Below are 22,972 nucleotides of genomic sequence, written 5' to 3'. Positions count from 1 at the left end.
GCCTAGAGAGATGGTTCAGTATTCAAGAGCTCTTGCTGGTCTTACAGAGACTCTTTCTCTCTTTATTATATACTTTTACATTCTGACTGAGGTTTCTCCTCTGTCCTATCCTCCAAGTACCTGCTGCCATCTACTCCTCCTCTGTTTGTGTTCAGAAAAGAGAAGGACTTGCATTGATATCAACCAGTCATGATATATCAAGTGGCAGTAAGACTAGGGACCTCTTCTATTAAAGGTAGATTAGGCAACCCAGTAAGAAGACAGGGTCTGAGACAGACCCTGTCAACAGAGTCAGAGACAGCTGCTGCTCCCACGGAGAGAAGTTTCACATGAATCCCAAGCTACACTTGTAACATATGTGCAGACAGACGGTCTAGGTCACGCCCATGTAGGCTTCCTACTTGGTGGTTTACTTACCTTACAGAGGTTCTTAACACCGCTATCTGGCAGCTCATAGATGACTCTAACTCCAAATCAAAGGGTCTGATGCCCTCTGGTCTCAGTGAACACAGAAGAAATAGGCTATATGTGTAGACCACCAGGCACAAATATTTGCACATGTGTAAGAGCATACACAAACATATAGACACATAAATAAACAAATATTAAAAGAAACTTTATTTTTAAAATTCTCAACCAAATACTTGCAAACTGAAATCGGGAACTTATCAAACATTTTCTGCAGTGATTAAATTGACATCATTTCAGACATGCAGGAATGGTTCAGCATGAATAAGCCAAGTGAGTGTAATTTATCACATAAATGCATTCAAGGATAAGAAGCAAATGATGATCTCAATTAAGTGGCAAAATTCAATGTCCCTTCATGAGAAGAACTACAGGAAGAATAGGAGTAAAAAGAACACATGCCTACATTCGAGAGACTGTGTATGGCACATATGCAGCCACCATCAAGGTTACTATCTAAAAGCATGAAGCAAAGAATTTGTGTAAGATCAGGAATAAAACGAACATGACCGCTCCTTGCAAGTCCTACTCAATATAGAGCTTGAATCCTGGTTAGAGCATCAAGACAGAAGTAAACAAAAGGTATAAAATAGAAAAGGAAAAAAATCACCCTACTACCCATTTTCTGATATATATATATATATATATATGCATATATATATATACTTTCTGCAAACTGTCTGTTATTAAATTAACTTACCAACGTCAATAGCTTTTATATTATCCAAAGATAAACATAAAAGGAAAAAAGTCAGAGAAACAGTCCCATTCCCTTAAACTTCAAAAGAAGCCGAAAGAACCTCAAATAGCCAGAATGGTGCTGAAGGAGGCGGGGGTACGAGAGCCCAGCTGATATGGAGGAGCCAAGGGGAACAATGATGGCTATAAACTGTAAAGGCTAAGGTAGAGTAAGGAAGAAGTAGTGTGAGGAAGATAACTAAGGTTGGTGGTACTTCAAAACAACTCTCTGAAGACCTACTGTTTACTCACATACCACATATACATATTATATGACACATAATAACACAAATTCTTAAAATATTAGTTTATGCACGGGATAGTGCCCCTCCCAGAACCTATAGATGTTAAGTAATAGGCCCAGCATCAGACATGGGATGCTTTCTCTCAATGTATGGGCTAAGTGTTACAGGATTCCCCCAGCAATATAAACTAGTGGTGTTGTTTGCATTTACCCATGCTAAGATCCTGTTACTGAAGATACCACATACATGTGTCACGGAACATAAAGAAATCAAACTGGATATGATCTGGAATCTTCCTCCACACTGCATAGCTTTCATAGTACTGCGAAGGCATTACTCAGGCTGCTTGTGGAGAAAAGTCATACCAGTCTCACTCAGCTGTGGCTACTGTGAGCGACAATCCTAACAATCCTGATATGTCCATGAGTGTAATGGTGGAATGAATGGTATAAGGTTAACAAATTACTTTATGATTCAATTTAAATCTGACTCTACTAAAGGCAAATCATGTCTAGTACTATGAACACAGACAAGAATTCATGGTTATGGAGCTCATAGTCCCTCAGGAAGAACCTACTATAATTACAGTTGAGAGGATGTAATATAAAACTACCTTATTAATATGCAGCTCTGTACAAATGAGCTAGGACAACCCTCAGTGTTAATTACGAGTGTGTGTGTGTGTGTGTGTGTGTGTGTGTGTGTGTGTGCTGTGCTTGTATGGATGTGCATGCACAGAGTGTAGTGGTTCATACAGAGACTCAGAACTGATAAAGAGCATAGAATATGTTTCTGTAGAATACACAAAGGCTCAGGAAACTGAAGAAGAGGAGGGTGACAGACTGTAAAATATGAAGATGAGGGAGGATGGAAGTGTTACGTCGTCTCCTGAACATGACAAGCTAGGGGACTGGCTCAAAAGGCTCCATCACTCAGCAGAGGACCTATTGAGAGCTGATGGCTGCTAAAGCAGAAGAGCCTCTTTACTTTAGCAGTTTGTCCTCTGGTATCCTGATCATCCTCCAATGAATGGCCCCATACCAGTGTGCAAATGGGCAGATTAATTAGACTCAGGGTATTAGTAAAAAGAAAAGGCACGTACTTGGAAGAGAAATCCTGGTGAGGTTAAAGGTGGTGAATGAATGGTGAATGTAATTGGTGTACATTGTTTACATGTACAAAATGCTTAAAAACAACTTTTATTTATTTACTTATCTATTGCTGGTGGGAAAAAGCCTTTATCAATACTGATGAAACACACATAGCAAGTACCCAGAGAGAAAGTCCCTCTGCCCAGAGCATACTCAGGGGGCTGAAATAATTCCCTCTTTGAGGAATGATGATTTTAAGGGTCCTTGAGGTGGTCTATTTAATGTCTGTTCATTTAAGCAAGGACAAAAGAACTTATAATTCTGTAACTTTGGGATACACAGGTCCTGGTCTGGCCTTGAAGTGGTTGGACCCGTCCAGGATGGTAGGTCCTACTGTGGGATATTTTTAAGCAAGCTTTTCAGCCCATGGTTTTAAGCCATGAGGCTATCCCGAAAGGTAAAAGACAACAGCCATCTTAAAAGCTTACAAGCTTTACTACGTAGGCATTGCCTCTTTCCTTTCTATTCAACAATTAGGAAAACTAATATTTAGTCCATCATCCCACCGTCAGAAGTCACTGCAGTTGATGTTAGTAATTTGAAGAGCAAATCATTCTGCTTCCTAGCTGGTAAAAAAGGTGATATAGAAAGGCAGTGGTTACAGGGCCTCAGTGGAAGGCTGAGCTAAAATGCCAAAATAAAATGCTATGGATGGCAAAGACCCAGAACACAATACAGCTCTCTGATGACAGCATGTATCTTTGGAATATGCTATGTGAGCGAGGCGTCATCTGTAGCATACTAAACACTGTGATCACTACTGGAATTCCTGCTGAATTCCTGTCTAGACTGCAGTATAGCTGCCAGGGAGGAAGATTAGAAACCAGTGCTCCATTTGGCCTTCCTAGCCAGGGACAAGACCATTTCTTGCTTCTAGACCAGGACAAGAATGGGACTATTCACTTGTGGCAGCCCTGCTCCTAAGCTCCCTACCTCATTTCTATCTCCTGCCTCATCATTTTGGTGTCAGAGGAGGTGACCCCAACCGGCATTAGGTAATCCGACAATCTATTTGGCTGCTTTCAGCTGAAACGGATGCTTGGGTTTAGCAACTGCGTTACTCATCCCCAGATGAAATTAATGCCTGATACTGTAAATCTGGCCAGGAACCCAGAGCTGAGAAATTTATAGCATAGAGGGGAGAGCCTACTAGTAATAGTTTTCTAAAAGGAGACGTTATCAAATTGCCATCTAAGTACTCAGCTTTATGCCCCGAGATTTGTGTAGCTATCAGCTCTGGTCATTTGGACAGCAGTTAATACAGAGAAAACTGCTCAAGGAAGAGAAAACCAAAGTGGGTGTGGACCAGTCAGTTCTAAACTGGGTAGCTCTTTCAGCCTCTATGCTCAGAGAATATCATGGAAGAGAGGGAGGACCTTGCAAGAGTCAGAATTTAGGAAGAGCTGCTGTGGGGAGCATTTTTGAAGATTGCACCGCCCACGCACGAGAACGCATTTGCGATCCGATACCTTCTTCTGGCATCCACTGATCTGCCCATGTACGGTACACATAAATGAAAATAAATCTTCAAATATGCATATAGTGCCAATCACTACCTATATCTTAAGTCTAAAAAAATTTGTATGTGTGGGTGTTTACATTTAAATTTCTCTAGAAAGTTCTTTCAAATCTTGTTTCATTTTATTTTTATTGCACTCAAGGAAGTCAGTTTCCACAATTGAGTCTCTAACCTCCAAAGACTGCTTTGCCTGATAAACTGTGGTGACAGAAGGAAAAGAATAACTGAGACAAGTTCTTAATTGAGTAACCATGTTTCCTGCTGGGGCTCAGTTTTGGTTGTCATTTAGAATCTAATAGCCACAACACAGACAGACAGTGTTTTATGCTCTATGTACGTATCAATGTTCAAAGTTCATTTTTTCCAGCAGTCCTCAGGATGGACGGGTTTACAATCTGTCCTCAGCCTGTGCCAGGTTCATTGAAAACACAAAAATGGCATCTTTAAATTGTTGCAATTCAGTTCAAAGAATCATATCATTCGGAATCAGATGGTTTAGACATTTCTGGCTTAAATGCCAGCGGTGTCCATCAGCGGAGACAGCTGAAGCCGTGGCCTGTACCTGAAAGGGATTCTCCACAGGTAGTGTCATTGCTCCCTGGCTGACTCATTTTTTGTACAACCTGGGACAGACACTTTTCACAGTCAAGAGATAACTTTACTTGTCAGAGTTTTGATTTCTTAAAAAAATGGTCAGCAAGTTTACTTTCTTTAAAGGAAAAGACACATGCAGTCTCCCCTCAGGCTTGCTTCTGGTCTTTTCATCTTTCAGGTTACAGGAAAGGAATTTTTATCTTTTTTCCCCTAGTTGCACTATCCAGAGCCTAAAAGTACTGGTGTTTTCTGCTTGGATGCAAATCAATCATTTATGTGGACACTCGTGAAAAGATTTCATTTGCCCAACCAGTCAGTGTTCTGCTGCTCTGTTGAAGGGTCTCCAGCGTAACAGACTTTCCTTTAAACTCACGTTTCTCCCCCTAAGCACCCACACACACCACCTCCGGCATTCCCAAGGAAGAACTGGCGGCCAACCCCTCCCCTGCAAAACCTTTCCCCTCCATCAAACTATTGTTCAATCGCTAGCTACCACCAGCTCTGAGTCTCTCACCCAAGGCTTGTATCCGCCCAAAATAAATAATAAACAGGGGACACAGAAAACCGGTTTGTTTCGCCACCTTTCTTGACAACATGAGGTAATGCTGACCCATTGAGCGGGTGTTTTTAATGTCTGACAGATATTCAGAAAGCCTCAGTGGTGAGAGATGAGGAATGGCTCAGTACGGCCTGACAGCAGAGCCCAGCCTAACGGACACCAGGCTTTGGGGAAGCCCCGTGAGAATGATCAGTGTTTCAACTCAGAGAAGGGTTTAGCTGCTCCTCCACAAAGCTATCTAGATATTTGCTGTGCTCGGCACTGGACAGTGTCTGTTTCATCTCCTGGATCCTCCCACTATTCTGCACAATTCAGAAGAGATTCAGTATTAATTATCCGCAGTTTTTCTTACTAACATTTCATATTTTCTGGACACGCGATGTGTGATGTGTAATATGTGATGTGTCTATGAGGAAACTTGAAAGAAAGAATATGAAAATAAAAGGAGATTGAGGGGGACCAAATAATGAGTTAATATGGTTGAAATATATCACTTTAATGGATAAAATTGACAAAGGATAAATAAAAATCAGTCACAAAACAACAATGCCAACCAACCAGAGCTTCCAGGGACTAAGCCACTACCCAAAGACTATACATGGACTGACCCTGGGCTCCAACCTCATAGGTAGCAATGAATAGCCTAGTAAGAGCACCAGTGGAAGGGGAAGCCCTTGGTCCTGCCAAGACTGAACACCTAGTGAACGTGATTGTTGGGGGTAGGGCGGTAATGGGGGGAGGATGGGGAGAGGAAGCCCATATAGAAGGGGAGGGGGAGGGGCTAGGGGGATGTTGGCCTGGAAACGGGGAAAGGGAATAACAATCGAAATGTAAATAAGAAATACTCAAGTTAATAAAGATAAAAAAAATCAGTCACAATAGCATACTTACATTAATTTTAAGGTACCAAGACAGATTGGTAGATAGCATTCAGCCACAACTGAGGTATTTATATAATTACATTTCAAAGATGTTTTATCAAGTTAAATCGCTATACTTAGTGATAAAATAATGTTAACACGGTGAGATAAGAAGTACAACACTTGAGATAGTGATTAACTAAGACGGTAAGGGTGCATAGAGACTTGCACAATACACACACACACACACACACACACACACACACACACAAACCAAAACACACATGTGAAATATGTACAATATATATGCATAGTTAAATAACTTGTCTAACACCGGGCCTAGACTCTGTGCTATAAAACAGAACTGGTGAGCTGACAGTCTAGAAAGCCTTTATTTTCCTTTGACTGACATGAATCTTTAGGCTTTGGGTATTTGCAGTTCTACAGATATTGCAAAGAACAGGCTGATGTGAGGAGGCATGGCTACAAACAGTACTCTTGTGAAGGAAGTGCTCAAGTCACTAAGGGACACCTAGAATGTTCTAGAAAAAGATAGAATAGATTGAATCTGTTAGTCACAAATGTGAGGTTAAATATCTGTAGTTCAGAAGAGATTTATTGGGATGTAAGGAAAACTGAAATTATTTGAAGGTAAATGGGCACAACTGGGGAGCATTTATGTTAAAAGAAATAAACCAAATGTAGAAATACAAACAGCACATGTGTTCTATAATATGTGTACATATACATATGGATATGTGTTTGTTTGTGTTTCTGTCATGAACATAGAAAGGAGAACATGAGCATAGAGGAAGAGATCTTTAAAAAGTCGAAAGGCAAAATGAGGAAGTATAGAATGCCTGTGTCATCTGAATGAGGAAATGGTTTGAGAGGAGGAAGGCAACTGGCACAGGGAACAGAAATGAAAGGACGAGAGGGTAGTACAAAGTATAGTGGTGTACACACATTAAAATGTCATGATTAAAAATAAACTATCACATGAGATAGCTTCATGAGTAAGGAACATGTTTCATCAGTCTAAGACTCCAGTTTGCACTCCTATCCTAGCACCCAGGTTTTAAGAAACAAAGCCTGCTACCACACACCTGTAACCCCATCCTCCAGAGGGGAGTGCAGTCACAGGGATGGCACAGAGGGGCTTACAAGCCAGTCAGTCTAACCAAGAGCGTAAGCCCTGTATCATAAAAAGAGAGAGAACAGTGTAACAAAGCAGAAGCTATGGAATGATATGAGTACACACATGTACGCACACACTCACACACACACACACACACACACACACAGAGACAGAGACAGAGACAGATACACATACACACATGTGCAAACACACACAGAGAAACAGACAGGCAGGCAGGCAGGCAGACAGACAGACAGACAGACAGACAGACAGACACACACACACACACACACACACACACACACACCACTGTCCTAGTTAATATCAGCTGTCAGTCTGACACAGACCAGAGTCCTTGTAAGGAATCTCCATTTGGAGGCTTGCCCAGGTGAAAGTGTCTTGTGAAGAGCAATCCTGATCATTTATTGATAAGGGAAGACCCAACCTGTTGTGCACAATAGCATCCCTAGTTGTGGGCTGTGTTAGAGAGCATAGGGAGCCGTCCATGGAGCAATCTAGCAAGTATCATCCATGTGTCTTGTCTCCACACTTCTGCTTGACTTTCCTCAATAATACTGTGATGGGGAAGTGTAATGTGAAATAAATGCTTTACTCCAACAAGTTAATTTAAGTGAGGATATTGTTTTATTATAGGGACAGGAAAAGAACTAGAATGATCATTGCCATGGTGGATGAAAGAGGTGGGCTCTTGGCCTCTGTTGTCAGTTACGAGGAGAGATGAGGATTTCCTGAGACCTGTTCCTAACAGCTACATTTTCCTAAGGAACCCTTTGTAATCACGTTGTCCACTTGGCTGGCATGCTTAAATGCCCAAATTACTTTACCTGATGGTTTAGCTCAGGGTTAAAGAATCAAAACATCTAAGAATTCATGAATGAGTGTCCAGGTTACCCATGTTTCATTGAGTCTGGATAACTCTTATTTTTCTCATCTATTTATTTATTTACTTATTTATTTATTTAATTAATTCATTCATTCACTTTACATGCTGATTACAGCCCACTCCTTGCAGCAACCCCTTCATACAGTCCCTTATCTCATTCCTCCCTCCTTTTATCTCTGAAAAGGTTGAGGTCCCTGCTGAGTACCAACCCACCCTGACACTTCAAGTCACTGCAGAACTAGGTATATCCTTTCTTACTGACAGCAGCCCAGTTCGGGAGACAGGATCCACAGGCAGGCATCAGAGTGAGGTTAAGTACCCGCTCCAGTTGCTGGGGACTCACATGAAGACCACGCTGCATGTCTCCTGCATATGTGTGGGGTCCTAGGTCCAACCAGTGTATGTTTTTTGGTTGGTGATTCAGACGTTGCTAGCCCAAGGGTCCTAGTTAGTTGACTATTGGTCTTCTTGTGTAGTCCTTATCCCCTCCGTGTTCCTTCCCCCTTCCCCCAACTCTTCTACAAGACTTGCCAAGTTCCATCTAATGTCTATCTGTGGGTCTCCGAATCTCTTTTGGTCAGCTTCTGGGTGGAGTCTGAACAACTCTTAAATCGTCTTTAACTCTACTGTATGACTCCAAATTTATCGTATATCTATGATTAGTAGTTGTTGTCTTTGCCCTGTTTTCATCAGACCACCCTATTAAAAAACCCCAGAAGACACACCTTAGAAAAAAATCATAAAAAGATAGATTATTCATCATCATGTTTATACCCTATGAGTGGAGAGGGTTACAAATCAAAGAGCAGTCTGTTCATAGATACAATTCAAAGGCACATCATACAGTAAATATGAAATGGAGTTGATATTCAGATGAAGTTATATTACTATTTTCTGTGAGACTTCCAAAATTCAGAAATAAAGAGCCAATGTATGTACAATTAGCAAAGTTTTAAATTTAATTTTCACAGAACAGCTAACTTTGCAAACATGAGGTTTTGTCACAATGACTCGAGACCATGAATGCACACGAAGATACTGATACTGTGCTGTTTGACTACAAATTTATTGTATCTCTATTATAACTAGTTGCTATCTTTGCTCTGTTTTTTTTATTGGATCACCTCAATTTAAAAATATCAGAAGATAAACCTTAGGGAAAAAAATCCTATGGAAGGAAAGATGACCTGTGTAAGTAGGTCAAATGTTAGCTATTGACCAATGTGATACGATGCCTGAAAGCAACTGCTTGGGCCAGGCTTAATAGCCAAACACATAAAAATGAAAGAAGTGCCAACCAAGTAGGAAATATACACAAAATGAATGGTATAAATGTGATATCAGAGATAGAGAGAAAGGAGCGAGTAAAGCAATTAGGAGCAGAGTAAAGTGTGGCATGCACCAGGCAGCTGAGGGATTTTTCCAGAAGGCTTGGTATTGTTCTTGAATATTACCTATGCTGTATTATGGGGATGGCTTAAAAGATCTTGCCACAAATGTTGTATTTATAATCTGTATAAAAATTAGCAGACATCTTCTGCTTTGTTCACACTTTTGGGAGAGTAAGAGCTTCACATAAATCCACCTAAATGATTTGACAGCGAATCAGCACACTGAGCAGTAGATACTGAATTATCGCATCATTCTGAAGGAAGTTTCTTGACTCTTTTAAACAGCAGTCTCTGCTGACTTCTCCTCTGGTCAAGGTATCTTAGGAATATGCTCAATGGAACCACTAGAAGGCAGAGCTAAAATATGACTGTGGGCAGCAGTTCTATATTCTAAGTCATTTTTAGAGAAATTAAAGAAAACCTAAATGGCAGTAGAATTGTAACATGCCCATTGATTAAAAACTTTAATATTGCAGATATTATATACAACCATATTCATCTATGGGTATGGTATAATAGTAATTCTAAGAAGTTTTTCTGTCATTTCTACTGAATATTTAAAAGTGTAACTTACATATACACACAAATACAAAAGGTCAAAAGAACTTCACTAAAAAATTACTGTGGTTATCAACATACTGAAATATATCTATGCATGTATACATTCTTAATAACTGCACTATTCTCTAAAGCAGCACATGCTCTAAAGCAAGATGCTAACACCTTTCCCATAAATGGTGCCTTACATATATGATACTTTGGAAATAAAATCAAGCAATGAGATATATGTATCACATTACTATGTGATCCATTTAAATATCCGATGAGCCTTCACATTGTGTTTTTACAGAATTCTTTTAAAATCTGTGAACTCACCATACCATATGTCAGATTTTCACCCTGTTGAAACACGGTCCAGGAATGAAGTCATATGAGGAGAATTCTGAGTGCTTGTGAGAAACACTTCAAAATATCAAAAGTCTTGTGACCCCAGTTGCTTCAAAACATGGAATTGTTCTTGGAATGTGTTTTCCTGTTCCTCCCAGCTGTAGAGGATAGGAGTGAGTTTCCTTCCTATGATTTATTATTGTTTCCTGTTGTTAGTCAATTAAGTGTTTCAAGTATCCTATATATGCCTCTGAGGGAAAACGTTTTTGCCACGAATGGCTTGTCTTTGTGGTTGCATACAGCTTGAACTGCTAAGAATGCAATCATTTCTTTCTCCGCTTACTATTCTCACGTGTATTACACCCCAACTGAAGGTTCTACTCATCTTTTCCCTGGATCCACCTCCACTTCACCTCCTCTCTTTCTCAAGCGAGCACGCCTTCCAGGGACATCAAACAAATACAGCAATTCAAATTGCAATGAGACCAGACACATATTTTCACATCAAGGTAAAGGCTGCATATTACCATTTTAACCTGTACATTGTTTGAGGAGCTGAATAAAGTTGACTTTTGTATGAGTTTGCCTCATTTATTATCTCCTTTCTTGCATTCTTGGAGCAATGTTTAAGCAAATTCTTTAAACACAAAATCAATGCATAAAACCATATGAATGGTTTTCCAACCACTTTTGGTAGTAAGCAAGATGCAAACACTAGTTTAGATGTCTACTATTGTCAGATTTCCTGGTACTTTAGATACATGGAGTTATTGAAACATTATACACTCATTTCTAATTTATTTAATGATACTTTTACAATGAATGAGTTCATTAATATTTTAAAGTTACTATTCTGTTCTATTCATATACTATTCTGTTTCTGTTATATGACATAATTTTGTCTCCAAGTTTGAATATTTTGAATGAAACTACTGTCAATATTCTAATGTGTTTGCTAACAGAAATATTTATAACAGTATTTTTGTTGATACTTTGAGAATGTCATCCAATGCATTTTGATCATATGCAGCCCCTTCCACAAATTTCTATTTTGTGAACAATTTATTACGTCATTTATCCTTTCTTCTGCCTTCTACTCCTCCTTGTCATCCTCTCTCCTTTACCTCCCAAATCTACACCCTTCTCTATTATTGTTTTATGTGCACATAGAAATGAAGTAACATTTAATTGTGTAGCATGTAGACTTGATTCTGTGTTATCTGGAAGCACATGTTGCTAGGACTGATTCATATCGGCTAACCAATCACTGTACTTATCCTTTCAAAAGAACTAGTTATTCATCTCTTTGTAGTTAACAATTGATTTTAACTTTTTATTTTCAGCGATGCTCTTCAAGTTTTTCCTACTAGGTGTTGTCATTACTTAGGTCTCATTTAGACAGTCGTGTTGCTGGGATTTTATGTGTCACAGCTAGAAGCGTCAATCTTACAGCAACATCCTGGTCCTCTGGTTCTTACCATCTTTGCAGTCATCTTTCCACAATGCTTCCTTGAACAAGAATTATGCTATAGATGTATTGATTGAGGTGAGGCGCCCTATAGTCTTACCCCTGCATTTTGGCTACTCATGTTGTCCTGTAATAACCTCATTCTATTGGAAAAAATAAGCTGCTTTTTTAAATTTTATTTTTCTTCGATATTTTAGGTATTTACATTTCAAATGTTATGCCTTTTTCCCCCTCTCCCATAGTCTCTTCCACCCTCTGCTTCTATGATGATACTCCCACCCACCCACTCCAAACCCAATGCCCTAGCATTGCCCTACATAGGCGAAATGAGCCTTTACATGACCAAGGGCTTTCCCTCCTATTGATGCTGGACAATGCTGTCCTCTTTACCTATGCGCCTGAAGTCATGGGCTCCTCCATGTGTACTCAATGGTTGATAATTTAGTCCCTGGGAGCTCTGGTGAGATCTGGTTGGTTGATATTATTGTTCTTCCTATGGTGTTGCAAAACCCTTCAGCTCCTTCAGTCTTTTTTCTCACCCCTCCATTGGTGTCCCCTTGTTCAGTCCAATGGTTAGCTGCAAGCATCCTCATCTGTGTCAGTAGGGCTCTGGCACAGGCTCTCAGGTGACACCACTATCTGGTTCCTGTCAGCAAGCACTTCTTGGCATCAGCAATAGTGACTGAGTGTGATGACTGCATATGGGATGGATCTCCAGGTGGGGCAGTCTCTGGATGACCTTTTCTTCAGTTCCTAGTCCACTCTTTTTCCCTGTATATCCCCCCGTGATTATTTTGTTCTCCCTTCTAAGAGAGAATGTGGCTTCCACATTTTGGTCTTCCTTCTTCTTGGGCTTCATATGATCTGTGAATTTTTTCTTACGTATTCCAAGCTTTTGGGCTAATATCCATTTATCAGTGAGTGTATACCATGTGTATTTTTCTGTGACTAGGTTACCTCACTCAGGATGATATTTTATCGTTCCCTCCATTTGCCTAAGAATGTCATGTAGTCATTGTTTTTAATAGCTGAGTACTCCATTGTGTAGATGTACCACATTTTCTGTATCCATTCCTCTGTTGAAGGGCATCTGAGTTCTTTCCATCTTCTGGATATAATGAATATGGGTGCTATGAATACAATGGGCCATGTGTCGTTGTTGTAAGTTGGAGCGTCTTTTGGGTGTATGCCCAGGAGAGGTATAGCTGTGTCCTCAGGTAGTGCTCTGTCCAATATTCTGAGGAACTGCCAGACTGATTTCCAGAGTGGTTGTACCAGCTTGCAATCCCACCAACAATGGAGGAGTGTTCCTCTTTCTCCACATCCTCTCCAGCATCTGCTGTCACTTGAGATTTGGTATTAGCCATTCTGACTTGCATGCAGTGCTATCTCAGGGATGTTTTGATTTGCATTTCCCTGACGACTAAGGATATTGAATTTTCTTGAGGTGCTTCTCCGCCATTCGCTATTCCTCAGCTGAGAATTCTTTATTATATCTTTACCCCATTTTTATGGGATTATTTGATTCTCTGGAATCTCACTTCTTGAGTTCTTCATACATATTAGATATTAGCACTCTATCAGATGTAGGGTTGGTATAAACCTTTTCTAAATCTGTCACTTGCCATTTTGTCCTATTTATAGTGTCCTTTGCCTTACAGAAACTGCAATTTTATGAGGTCCTATTTGTCGATTCTTGATCTTAGAGCATAAGCCATTGGTGTTCTGTTCAGGAATTTTCCCCTGTGCCTCTGTGTTTGAGGCCCTTCCCTACTTTCTCTTCTATTAGTTTCATTGTATCTGGTTTTATGTGGAGGTCTTTGATCTACTTGGACTTGAACTTTGTACAAGGAAATAAGAATGGGTCAATTTGCATTTGTATATGTTGATCTCTAGCTGAACCAGCACCATTTGTTAAAAATTCTGTCTTTTTTCCATTTGGTGTTCTAGCTCCTTTGTCAGAGATCAAGTGACCACAGCTGTGTGGGTTCATTTCTGAGTCTTCAATTCTATTTCATTGATCTACCTGCCTGTCATTAGTAGTAATCTTAGCAATATGTCCATTTAGCACAAAAATAGTCTAAATTTCTCCCCTAGTGCCTATGACCTATCAAGGTGCAGGCTTTGAACCCATCAATAGTGCCAGGTGTATATTTTAACTCATGGAGGAAGCCTTTTTGAAATTAAGAAGGTATTTCTTCACTTCCATAATATTTATCCCATTATTATACCACCAATCATATCTTGCTTGTCTAGTCATTATTGTAGCTTAGGGTGATATTGGTGATTATGGGTTTTTTTTTTGCACTCCTTTAACATGAATTACGCTTGTCCGCACTATGAAAACTAGACAATAGGAATGAAGCTTTCAGGTAGGTTGATCTATCCATGCTTCATGATGTAAGTAGGTATTATCTTCATTAGTAGGACCTTACTCTCTTATTCTACAGAGTAATCAAGGGTACTGGTAATAGTCTGTAATTCTCCAGAAGTCAATGGGATAACATTTCTCAAAACTCAAAAAGATATAAACTATTTCTAGCGTTGGGGCTTCTATTTGCATGTGTCTAGGTGAGGTATTTAATAACTTCTGCCATTACAGGTTAACTCGATTAAATATATTTTATGTCTATATGGATGCATTTTAAGAAGCTTTTCAGTATTAAGTTTCCATATCCCCTTTACAAAATCCCTTTAGTAGTTGTCATTCCTTACCATCTTCCCTCCGTCCTACTCTGCCCTCCCACAACCATTCCATTTAATACTTTCTGTTCCATTATTCACTCATTCCCTTTATAACATTGTGTACTGTGTCCCCTCTCTTGAAATATCCTTCTATGACCCTTTATTAGTTTTCTAACATCTATTTGCATTTCAAATACCTAAAGAATTAAGACTGACATCCTCAAACAAGAGAAAACATGAAGCGTTTGATCGGATCTACTTTAACTCACATGGAGAATCATCTCCAGTTCCACTCATACTCCCGTAGGTCTTAGCGTTTTACTGCTCTGAACAGACACCGTGACCAAGACAACTCTTATAAGTACAACATTTATTTGGAGGTGGCTTACAGGTTCAGAGGTTCTGTCCGTTATCATCACGACTGGAATGTGGTAACATCCAGGCAGACATGGTGCAGGAGGAGCTGAGCGTTCTATATCTTCATCTGAAGGCCACTAGCAGAAGACTGGCTTCCACACAGCTAGGATGAGGGTCTTAAAGGCCACACCGACAGTGACACACTTACTTCAACAGGGCCACACCTTTAAGAGTGCCACTTCCTGGGCTGAGCAGGTACAAACCATCACAGTGTGCATGTCAAATTTTCAGTTTTCTTACTGACTGCATAATATTTCATCATTTAAATGTACTCAGTGTATTTTCTTTATCCATTCGTGAACACTTAGATGCTATGGGGAAGAAATCAACAATGAACATGACAGAGGACTTATCTCTGAAGTAAGACGTGGAAACTTTTGGGCCCACCTAAGAGGGATATAATTAAATCCAATAATGGCTCTATTTCCAGCCTTTGGAGTACTTTGTACATTGATTTCCATAGTAGCTATACATGTTTACTCTGAATTGTTTTTCAATGAATAAGTGTTAATGTCATTTCAATAATTCTATACCCACATTTGTTGTTCTCTCTCTCTTTCTCTCTCTTTCTCTTTCTCTCTCTCTCTCTCTCTCTCTCTCTCTCTCTCTCTCTCTCTCAACACATCCTCCCATCCTACCCCCCACACACACTTTATATCTCTCTCTCTCCCTTCCTTCATTTTTCATTTTTCCTTTTCCCTGATGGCTAATGGTGTCAATAATTTTAAAAATACTCCTGTCACTTATTTTTTCATTTTTTTGAAAATTTTGATTAACTATATACCTCGCTTTAATATTTGATTTGGTTACTTAGTTGAGTTGGGAAAGGGAGAGGATCTGGAAAGATGTGGGAGGGTAGAATATGATCAAAATATATTTAAATTTAGAATTGTTTAAATAATAAAAATGAGATATAATATAAAATTGCACAATAAAATAAAATATTTTTGTTTTCTGAATGGTTAGGTGAATTTATTTGCTTGATTGTTGGGGATTTGTCGTTGTTTATTTATTCTACTGACAACCATTTCATCATATAATAGCTGTTGAAGAATTTTCCCTCCATTTTCTAGGCTTCATTTCACTTGAATCGTTGCTGCACAGAAGTTTTTAGTTTTATTTGGTACCTTTTGTCAACTTTTGGTCATAATGCTTCTACTAGCAGGCTCCTGTTCATAAAGTCCTTTTGTGTACCAATGAGTTTGGTCTATTTCTTCTCTCTCCTCTGTCAGAATTGGGGTGTCAAATCATATGGTGACCTATTGCAACTTGACATTTCACAGGACAAAAAAGGATTGAGTTTCACTCTTCTACATGTAGCTACAGTGTGTGGCTGGTACCATTTATTAAATATGTTGTCTTTTATTTAGTGTGTAATTTTGGTATCTTTGTCAAAATGTCAAGTGGCCATGGGTTTGTGGACTTTTATTTGGTACCTAAATTCTGGCCAGTTGATAACTGTGCCTGATTTTACAACAATACCAATATTTTTTATTGCCATAGCTCTATATCATAACTTAAAGTCAAGAATGGTGATACTTCTAGCTCCTTTTATTGTTTAGAATTATTTTGGCTATCCAGAGTTTTTGGTTTCTTCCATATACAGTTTAGTGTTATTTTCTTGAATTTTTGTAAAACATTGTATTGAAATTTTCATGAAGATTGCATTGTATCTCTAAATTTCTTTTTGTAGGATGGTTATTTCTACACTATTAATCCTATCAATTCATGAAAATTTAGAAGGACTTTCTATCTTGTGACAACATTTTCAGTTTCTTTCTTAAACACCTCAACAAGCTTATTAGTCGAGCCATTCTTTTCCCTAGTTTTATTCATTATAAGGTTGTTTTAAGGCTATTGTACATGAGATTGTTTCCTGATTTCTTCTACGATATATTTGTCATTGGTATGTAGAAATGCTCCTCATTTTTTTCTGTTAATCTGCTCTACTGATTGTATTCATCTCCAGTAAGAATGTTCTGGAGCAATATTTGTGTCTATTATGTACAGAATCATGTAATCTGCAAATAAGTGTACTTTGACTTCTTTTCCTATTTGCATGCCCTTTCTCTCCTCCATTTGTCTTATTGCCTTAGTTAATACCTTAAGCACTGTATTAAAAAGAAATGGAAAACATGAACATCCTGGTCTTATTCCTCATTTTTAAGGAAAATGCTTTTAATTTTTCTATTTACTTAACATGATTTTTGCTTATGGACTTATTTTGTATTGCCTTGATTATGTTCTTATGTGCTCCCTGTATTGCTAGATTTTTCAGGACTTGTATTGTGAATTGATGTCAGATTTTATCACAGGCTTTTTTCTGCATTTAATAAGATGGTTGTAGGTTTTTGTGTCTTTGAGTTTGCTTATGTGCTGTATTATTTTTATATGAATATAATCACATCATTCTCCCTCTGTTTTCTTCCTCTTTCACATATCACCTGTGTGCGTGTGTGTGTGTGTGTGTGTGTGTGTGTGTGTGTGTGTGTGTAGATTTATGAATACCACTAGGGCATTTTGTTTAGTGCTGCTTACATGTATATGATTTCAGAGTTGACCATTTGCAATTGCAAAAGCAATTAGAGAGGCAGTCCCTGAGAATGACCAATTATCCCACTCTTGGCAGTCCTTACTTGCCTGTGGGTCTTTTTCATGAGTGGGACCCATGATAGTTTTCACTTTTGCAATAGCAATCCTATTGTTGCTATCATTTTTCAAGTCTTATTCAGAAAGTTTTTCCCATACCTATATTTAGTAGGGTACTTCCTACAGTTTTCCTAATAGTTTGAAGTTTCACACTGTGGTCTTTGCTCCATTTGGAGTTAGTCTTTGTGTGAGGTATACTGAGCCATTCCTGATTCTCTGGGATGATGATAACTTGGGTTTTTATAGTGTGCGTCTTATTGGTTTTACATATATTTTATTTAAAGTTTTTGCATGTATGTTTATTAGAGAGATTAGTCTGCAACTTCCTTTTTCTTGGACCTTTGTCTGGTTTTCATATCAGCACTACACTAGACTCATAAAGAATTTTAATACATCACTTTCTTTTCTACTTTACAGAGTAGTTTGAGGAGTGCAAGTGTTGCTTGTTCTATGAAACAATATATGTGTGTTCCCAGGATATTTCAAGCTTGAAGACTTTAAATGGATGCTTCTAATTAGTTTGTATGGGTCTATTAAATTTTTTAATTTGTTTTTATTTAATCTGGTAATCTATTTGTTTAAAAGTAGCAGACTATTTTTTTTAATTATTCAATTTGTCAAGGGATATCTACATCTAGTTTTTCGTGTAGCCCTTTTGATAATAGTCAAGAAACAGAATCAATTTATATCTACCATAGAATGAGCAAACGTTCCCTCACCACCCACTCCCTCCCGTCCTCTTGCCCTGGCTTTCACCTATATGGTGGTATTGAGCCTTCACAGGGCCAAAGGCCTCTCTTCTCATTGATGCCCAATAAGGCCATCTGCTTCTACATATGGGGTTGGAGCCATGGTTCTGTCCAAGTTACTCTTTGGTTGGTGGTTTAGTCTCTGGGAGCTCTGGGGGATCTGGTGGTTGATTTTATTGTTCTTCCTATGGAGTTGAAAACCGTTCAGCTCTTCTAACTCCTCCTTTAGGGAGCCTGTTCTCAGTTCAATGGTTTTCTGTGAGCACCCATCTCTGTATTTGTCAGGCTCTGGCAGAGCATCTCAGGAGACAGCTATATTAGGCTCCTGTCAGCATGCACTTCTTGGCATCGACAATGTTATTTAGGTTTGGTGACAGTATTTGTGATCAATCTGCAGGTGGGGCCATCTCTAGATGACCTTTCACTCACTCTCTTCTCCACACTTTCCATATTTCTTCCTGTGAAGATTTTGTTCTCCCTCCTAAGAAGGACTGAAGCATCCTCTCTTTGGTCTTCCAACTTCTTGAGCTTCATGTGGTCTGTGGAGTGTATATTGGGTAATTTGAGCTTTTGGGCTAATATCCACTTATCAATGAGTGCACACCATGTTTTTATTTCGTGACTGGGTTACCTCACTCAGGATGATATTTTCTAGTTCCACTATTATATAAGCAGGGGGAGGGGCGAAGGGAAAGGGGGACTCCAGAGGGGAAATCAGGAAGGGGGAGAACATTTGAAATGTAGGTAAAGAAAATATCCAATAAAAAGAAAAAGAAGAAAGAAAAAATCCAAAAAAAAATATAAAAGGTTAAAAAAATGAATGAACAGATGTAATTGGTGATACATACATTGCAGAAAGTTAGCCTTTAAAGAAGTGAAATGCTACCATTTGTAAATAAATAAATAAACAAACAAACAATAGAACATATAAATTAAATGTATCACACACTGAATGCTCAATCTTGCTGATCTTACAAACAAACAACATTTTTATGGGAGCAGAGGAGGAAGGATGAGAAGTCTTTGAGTAAAACAATAATTTTACAGAAACATTTTTAAAAGATCTAGTAGTTTGTCAGAACACTGTTCAAGAATCATGTGAGGTTTCTGAGTGCTTGTGATACAACTCCAAGAAACCCAAGACAAGAGTCTGGTGGCCTCAGCTTCTTCAAAGACATAGAATTGTTCTTGGATTATGTGGCTTGGCAACCATGTGTAACTTGTCTGTCACACGTGGCTTTGGTGTGATTGAGTGATTACTCATGTAACTCTTCTTAACTCCCCACAGTACAAACTGTCTGATGCTTTGAATAAAGTTGTCTATTGCCTGAGACTTTAGTCTATGTCATTTATAGGCTCCATTCCCTCAGATCCCACAATCCATGGAGCATTAAACAGCAGTCCTTAATGCACAGAAATAAACTATAGGTAAGATTGCCAGTGGCTAAGTTTGTGTGGGAGAGGATGGCTACAACTGATAGAGTTTCTGTTTTGACTGATAAAAAAACTTTAAAAAAAGTTTACACATGTGCTGTGTTTGATAGATTTATTTGTAATGTGTACTAAGAATGTATACTAGTTTTCTACTTGGGCATTTCACATCACACTGATCCCTGTTTGCTATGATGGAGCATGTGGAATCATTGGCATGTTTTATCGACATCTCATAGTAAATGGAAAGGTCACTTCCAGTTCCCTATTAGGAATTTCTATTTCTGCTACTTCTACTCAGAATAGGAAGCCTTCCGAGCAATGCAACAATTCACTGTAGAATTTCCAAACAGATATGTTCTGCACCTGTTTTCATTTAGGTTGCTATTATAGACACAGAAATTTATTTCACAGAGTTCTGGAAGTTGGACAATCCACGTCTAAAGTGCTTACAATTTGATATCTGGTAAGGGTTTATTTTTGCTCTGGAGTCAGTATTCTAAACTCATATGAAAAAGGGAAGGATGTCTTTCTGGTTTGTTTAATAATGGTAACAATTACATTCACAGGGCTCTGACTCTACAATGTAATTACCTCTCTATTATTACTTTCACTAGGCACATCACCATAAGAATAAATATTTCAATGTATAGATTTTCAGAGACTTAAAAACATTTAAGAGTCTAGCATACTGCTTCCAGCGTTCAAAAAATGTGTCCCAAGGAACTGTTTCAGCTGCCCTGGTTTCACTAAATAATTCTTGCTTCAGAGGCCTCTAAGTCTCGTGTGTGTATGTGTGTGTGTGTGTGTGTGTGGTGTGTGTGTGGTGTGTGTTTGTGTGTGTGATATATATATATATAATGCATAAGATATAGAGATGTATACACATATAAATATAGATATATAGATGATAGATAGGATCTTGTATGTATACATTTATATAGACATCAAAATATTTTTGACACCAAGCAAAATCAAAGCATCCTTAATATGATGGGATGGCATGGTATTCTGTAGTAAGATGACCAAATTATTTGGAGTTATCATTTAAGTGAAAGTGGAAATTAATACAGCTGTTGTGCAATATGATAAAAATATAATCCTCCAAGATAAACATGAACCATATGAGGAGAATTGAGACTAATGCTTTCCCTAGATCAATAGTCACATATGAAGCACCAGGTATGTTGCTGATCCATACTAGAGCAGCAATATGGAGGTTTTCAGGTCTTTTAAGTGATAGATACCCACAGCGATCTGCCACAACGCATGTGGCATTTGGAAGAATCAAGCATATCTAAGTTTAGTGATAATACTATGAAGATTCCAGAACACAAGCACGCACACACACACACACACACACACACACACAGAAAGAGAGGGGGAGGGAGGGAAGGAGGGGGGAGAGGGGGAGAGAGAGAGAGAGATTGGTCTCTTCATATATTGTTAAAATAGTATATTTTTATATGACCAATGAGACCACAATGCTCCCTATGTACAGTTAGTGTAGAGAGGATGTAAATTAGGAACAACATGGAAACAGAGGCATTCCAAAATAATAAAAGCCTTCATTTTATATACACTTAATGTGGTGATTTAAGCAGGTATGGTGCCCATAGACTCATGTGCTTGAATGCTTAGCCCATGGGGAGTGGCACTATTTGGAGGTTCATCCTTGTTGGAGTAAGTGGGTCACTGTGAGGTTTGGCTTTGAGCTCTTCTATGCTCAAGCTCTGTCCAGTGTGAAACACAGTCTCTTTATGTTGCCTGAGGATAAGGATGACAACTCTGGGCTCCTCCAGCACCATACCTGCCTGCATGCCATGCATCCTGCCATGATGAAAATGGACTAAACCCCTAAACTGTAAGAGAACCCCAATTAAATGTCTTAATAAGAACTGACTTGGTTTTGATGTTACTCCATAGCAATAGAACACTGACTAAGACAGTTACTAACAAAACGCATGAGCATAGCCAAGTGAACAGAAGTGAGGGTGATAGAGAAGGCTCTAATATATAGAATTTAATTTAAAGAACACACTGAGTATTTAAGACAGAATGGTAAAGTTAATATGTTTTACTATTTTCAGCTTTCTCTTCCACTGAATAGTTGTTAAACATAAGTTAATTTAAGGCATACATAAACTGATGATCTGGAAAACTTAAGTTTAGAGCTGTAATAGACTACAGACAACTAGTAACTAAAATCAAATACTGCTTAGAACTGAAACTAATCAAAGTATACTATATACATATATGTAATTTTCAAAGAATAGATTTTGTAAAGATCATTTTAAAACTTCAAAAATTTTTGGAATGGAATGATGAACTGGATTAAATGTTTAAATAAGTATTTTTACATGTGAGGTGTAAACATCTTAAAATAAAAAAAATAAACAAAATTTGAAAGAAAAGTCTTGAATTTGGAATGAAAAAGTAAACATTAAAGAGTGTGCATTGAAGATTCATACCATGGGAAAGAACAAAACAATAAATGCCAAAATGATGAAGACAGCCAAAAGTCAGACAATCTACAGCTACATAGCAAATGAGTGAAAAATAACTAAGATAATTTAAAAAGGAGGACAACTAAGGTAATTTAAAAACATCCCTGAAAATACAGAAGTCATAGATTTGACAAATATTTTATTGAACTACATCTAACCAAGAAGTTAATATTTAAAAAGCATCAAAATACTTACAGCGTTAAGATGATATATATGCAAGAGAGTACCTCCCTGTCTGATTATGCATCCATTGTAACCTTTTATTGAAGTTGTTATTGAGGAGAAACCATTAACTGTGCAGTATGGCTATTTTTACTGTCAAGTTGCCTGGGTTGAGTGAGGGCTTGGAGACTTGGGATGCAGAACTTTGGGTATGCCTCTCTTTCCAGAAATGAGGGAGCACAAGAGTGCCAAGGTAATTGAATATGAACACAGTATCGGGAGGTAGGGGTCTATGATAAGAAGCATATATGGACTAATGGACAGGGAGTGAAATGAGGAGTGTTGACACCTGGAGTGTTGGCCCCAGAGAGACAAAAGGCCGCTTTAAGAGAGAGGGGTATGGAAAATGATGAAATTTGTGGTACAGACATAGAAGGGAGAATATCATA

Source organism: Rattus norvegicus, chromosome 11, assembly GCF_036323735.1.
Source record: "Rattus norvegicus strain BN/NHsdMcwi chromosome 11, GRCr8, whole genome shotgun sequence".
In the NCBI taxonomy this organism is placed as follows: Eukaryota; Metazoa; Chordata; class Mammalia; order Rodentia; family Muridae; genus Rattus; species Rattus norvegicus.
Note: the sequence above shows the minus strand (reverse complement) of the source record.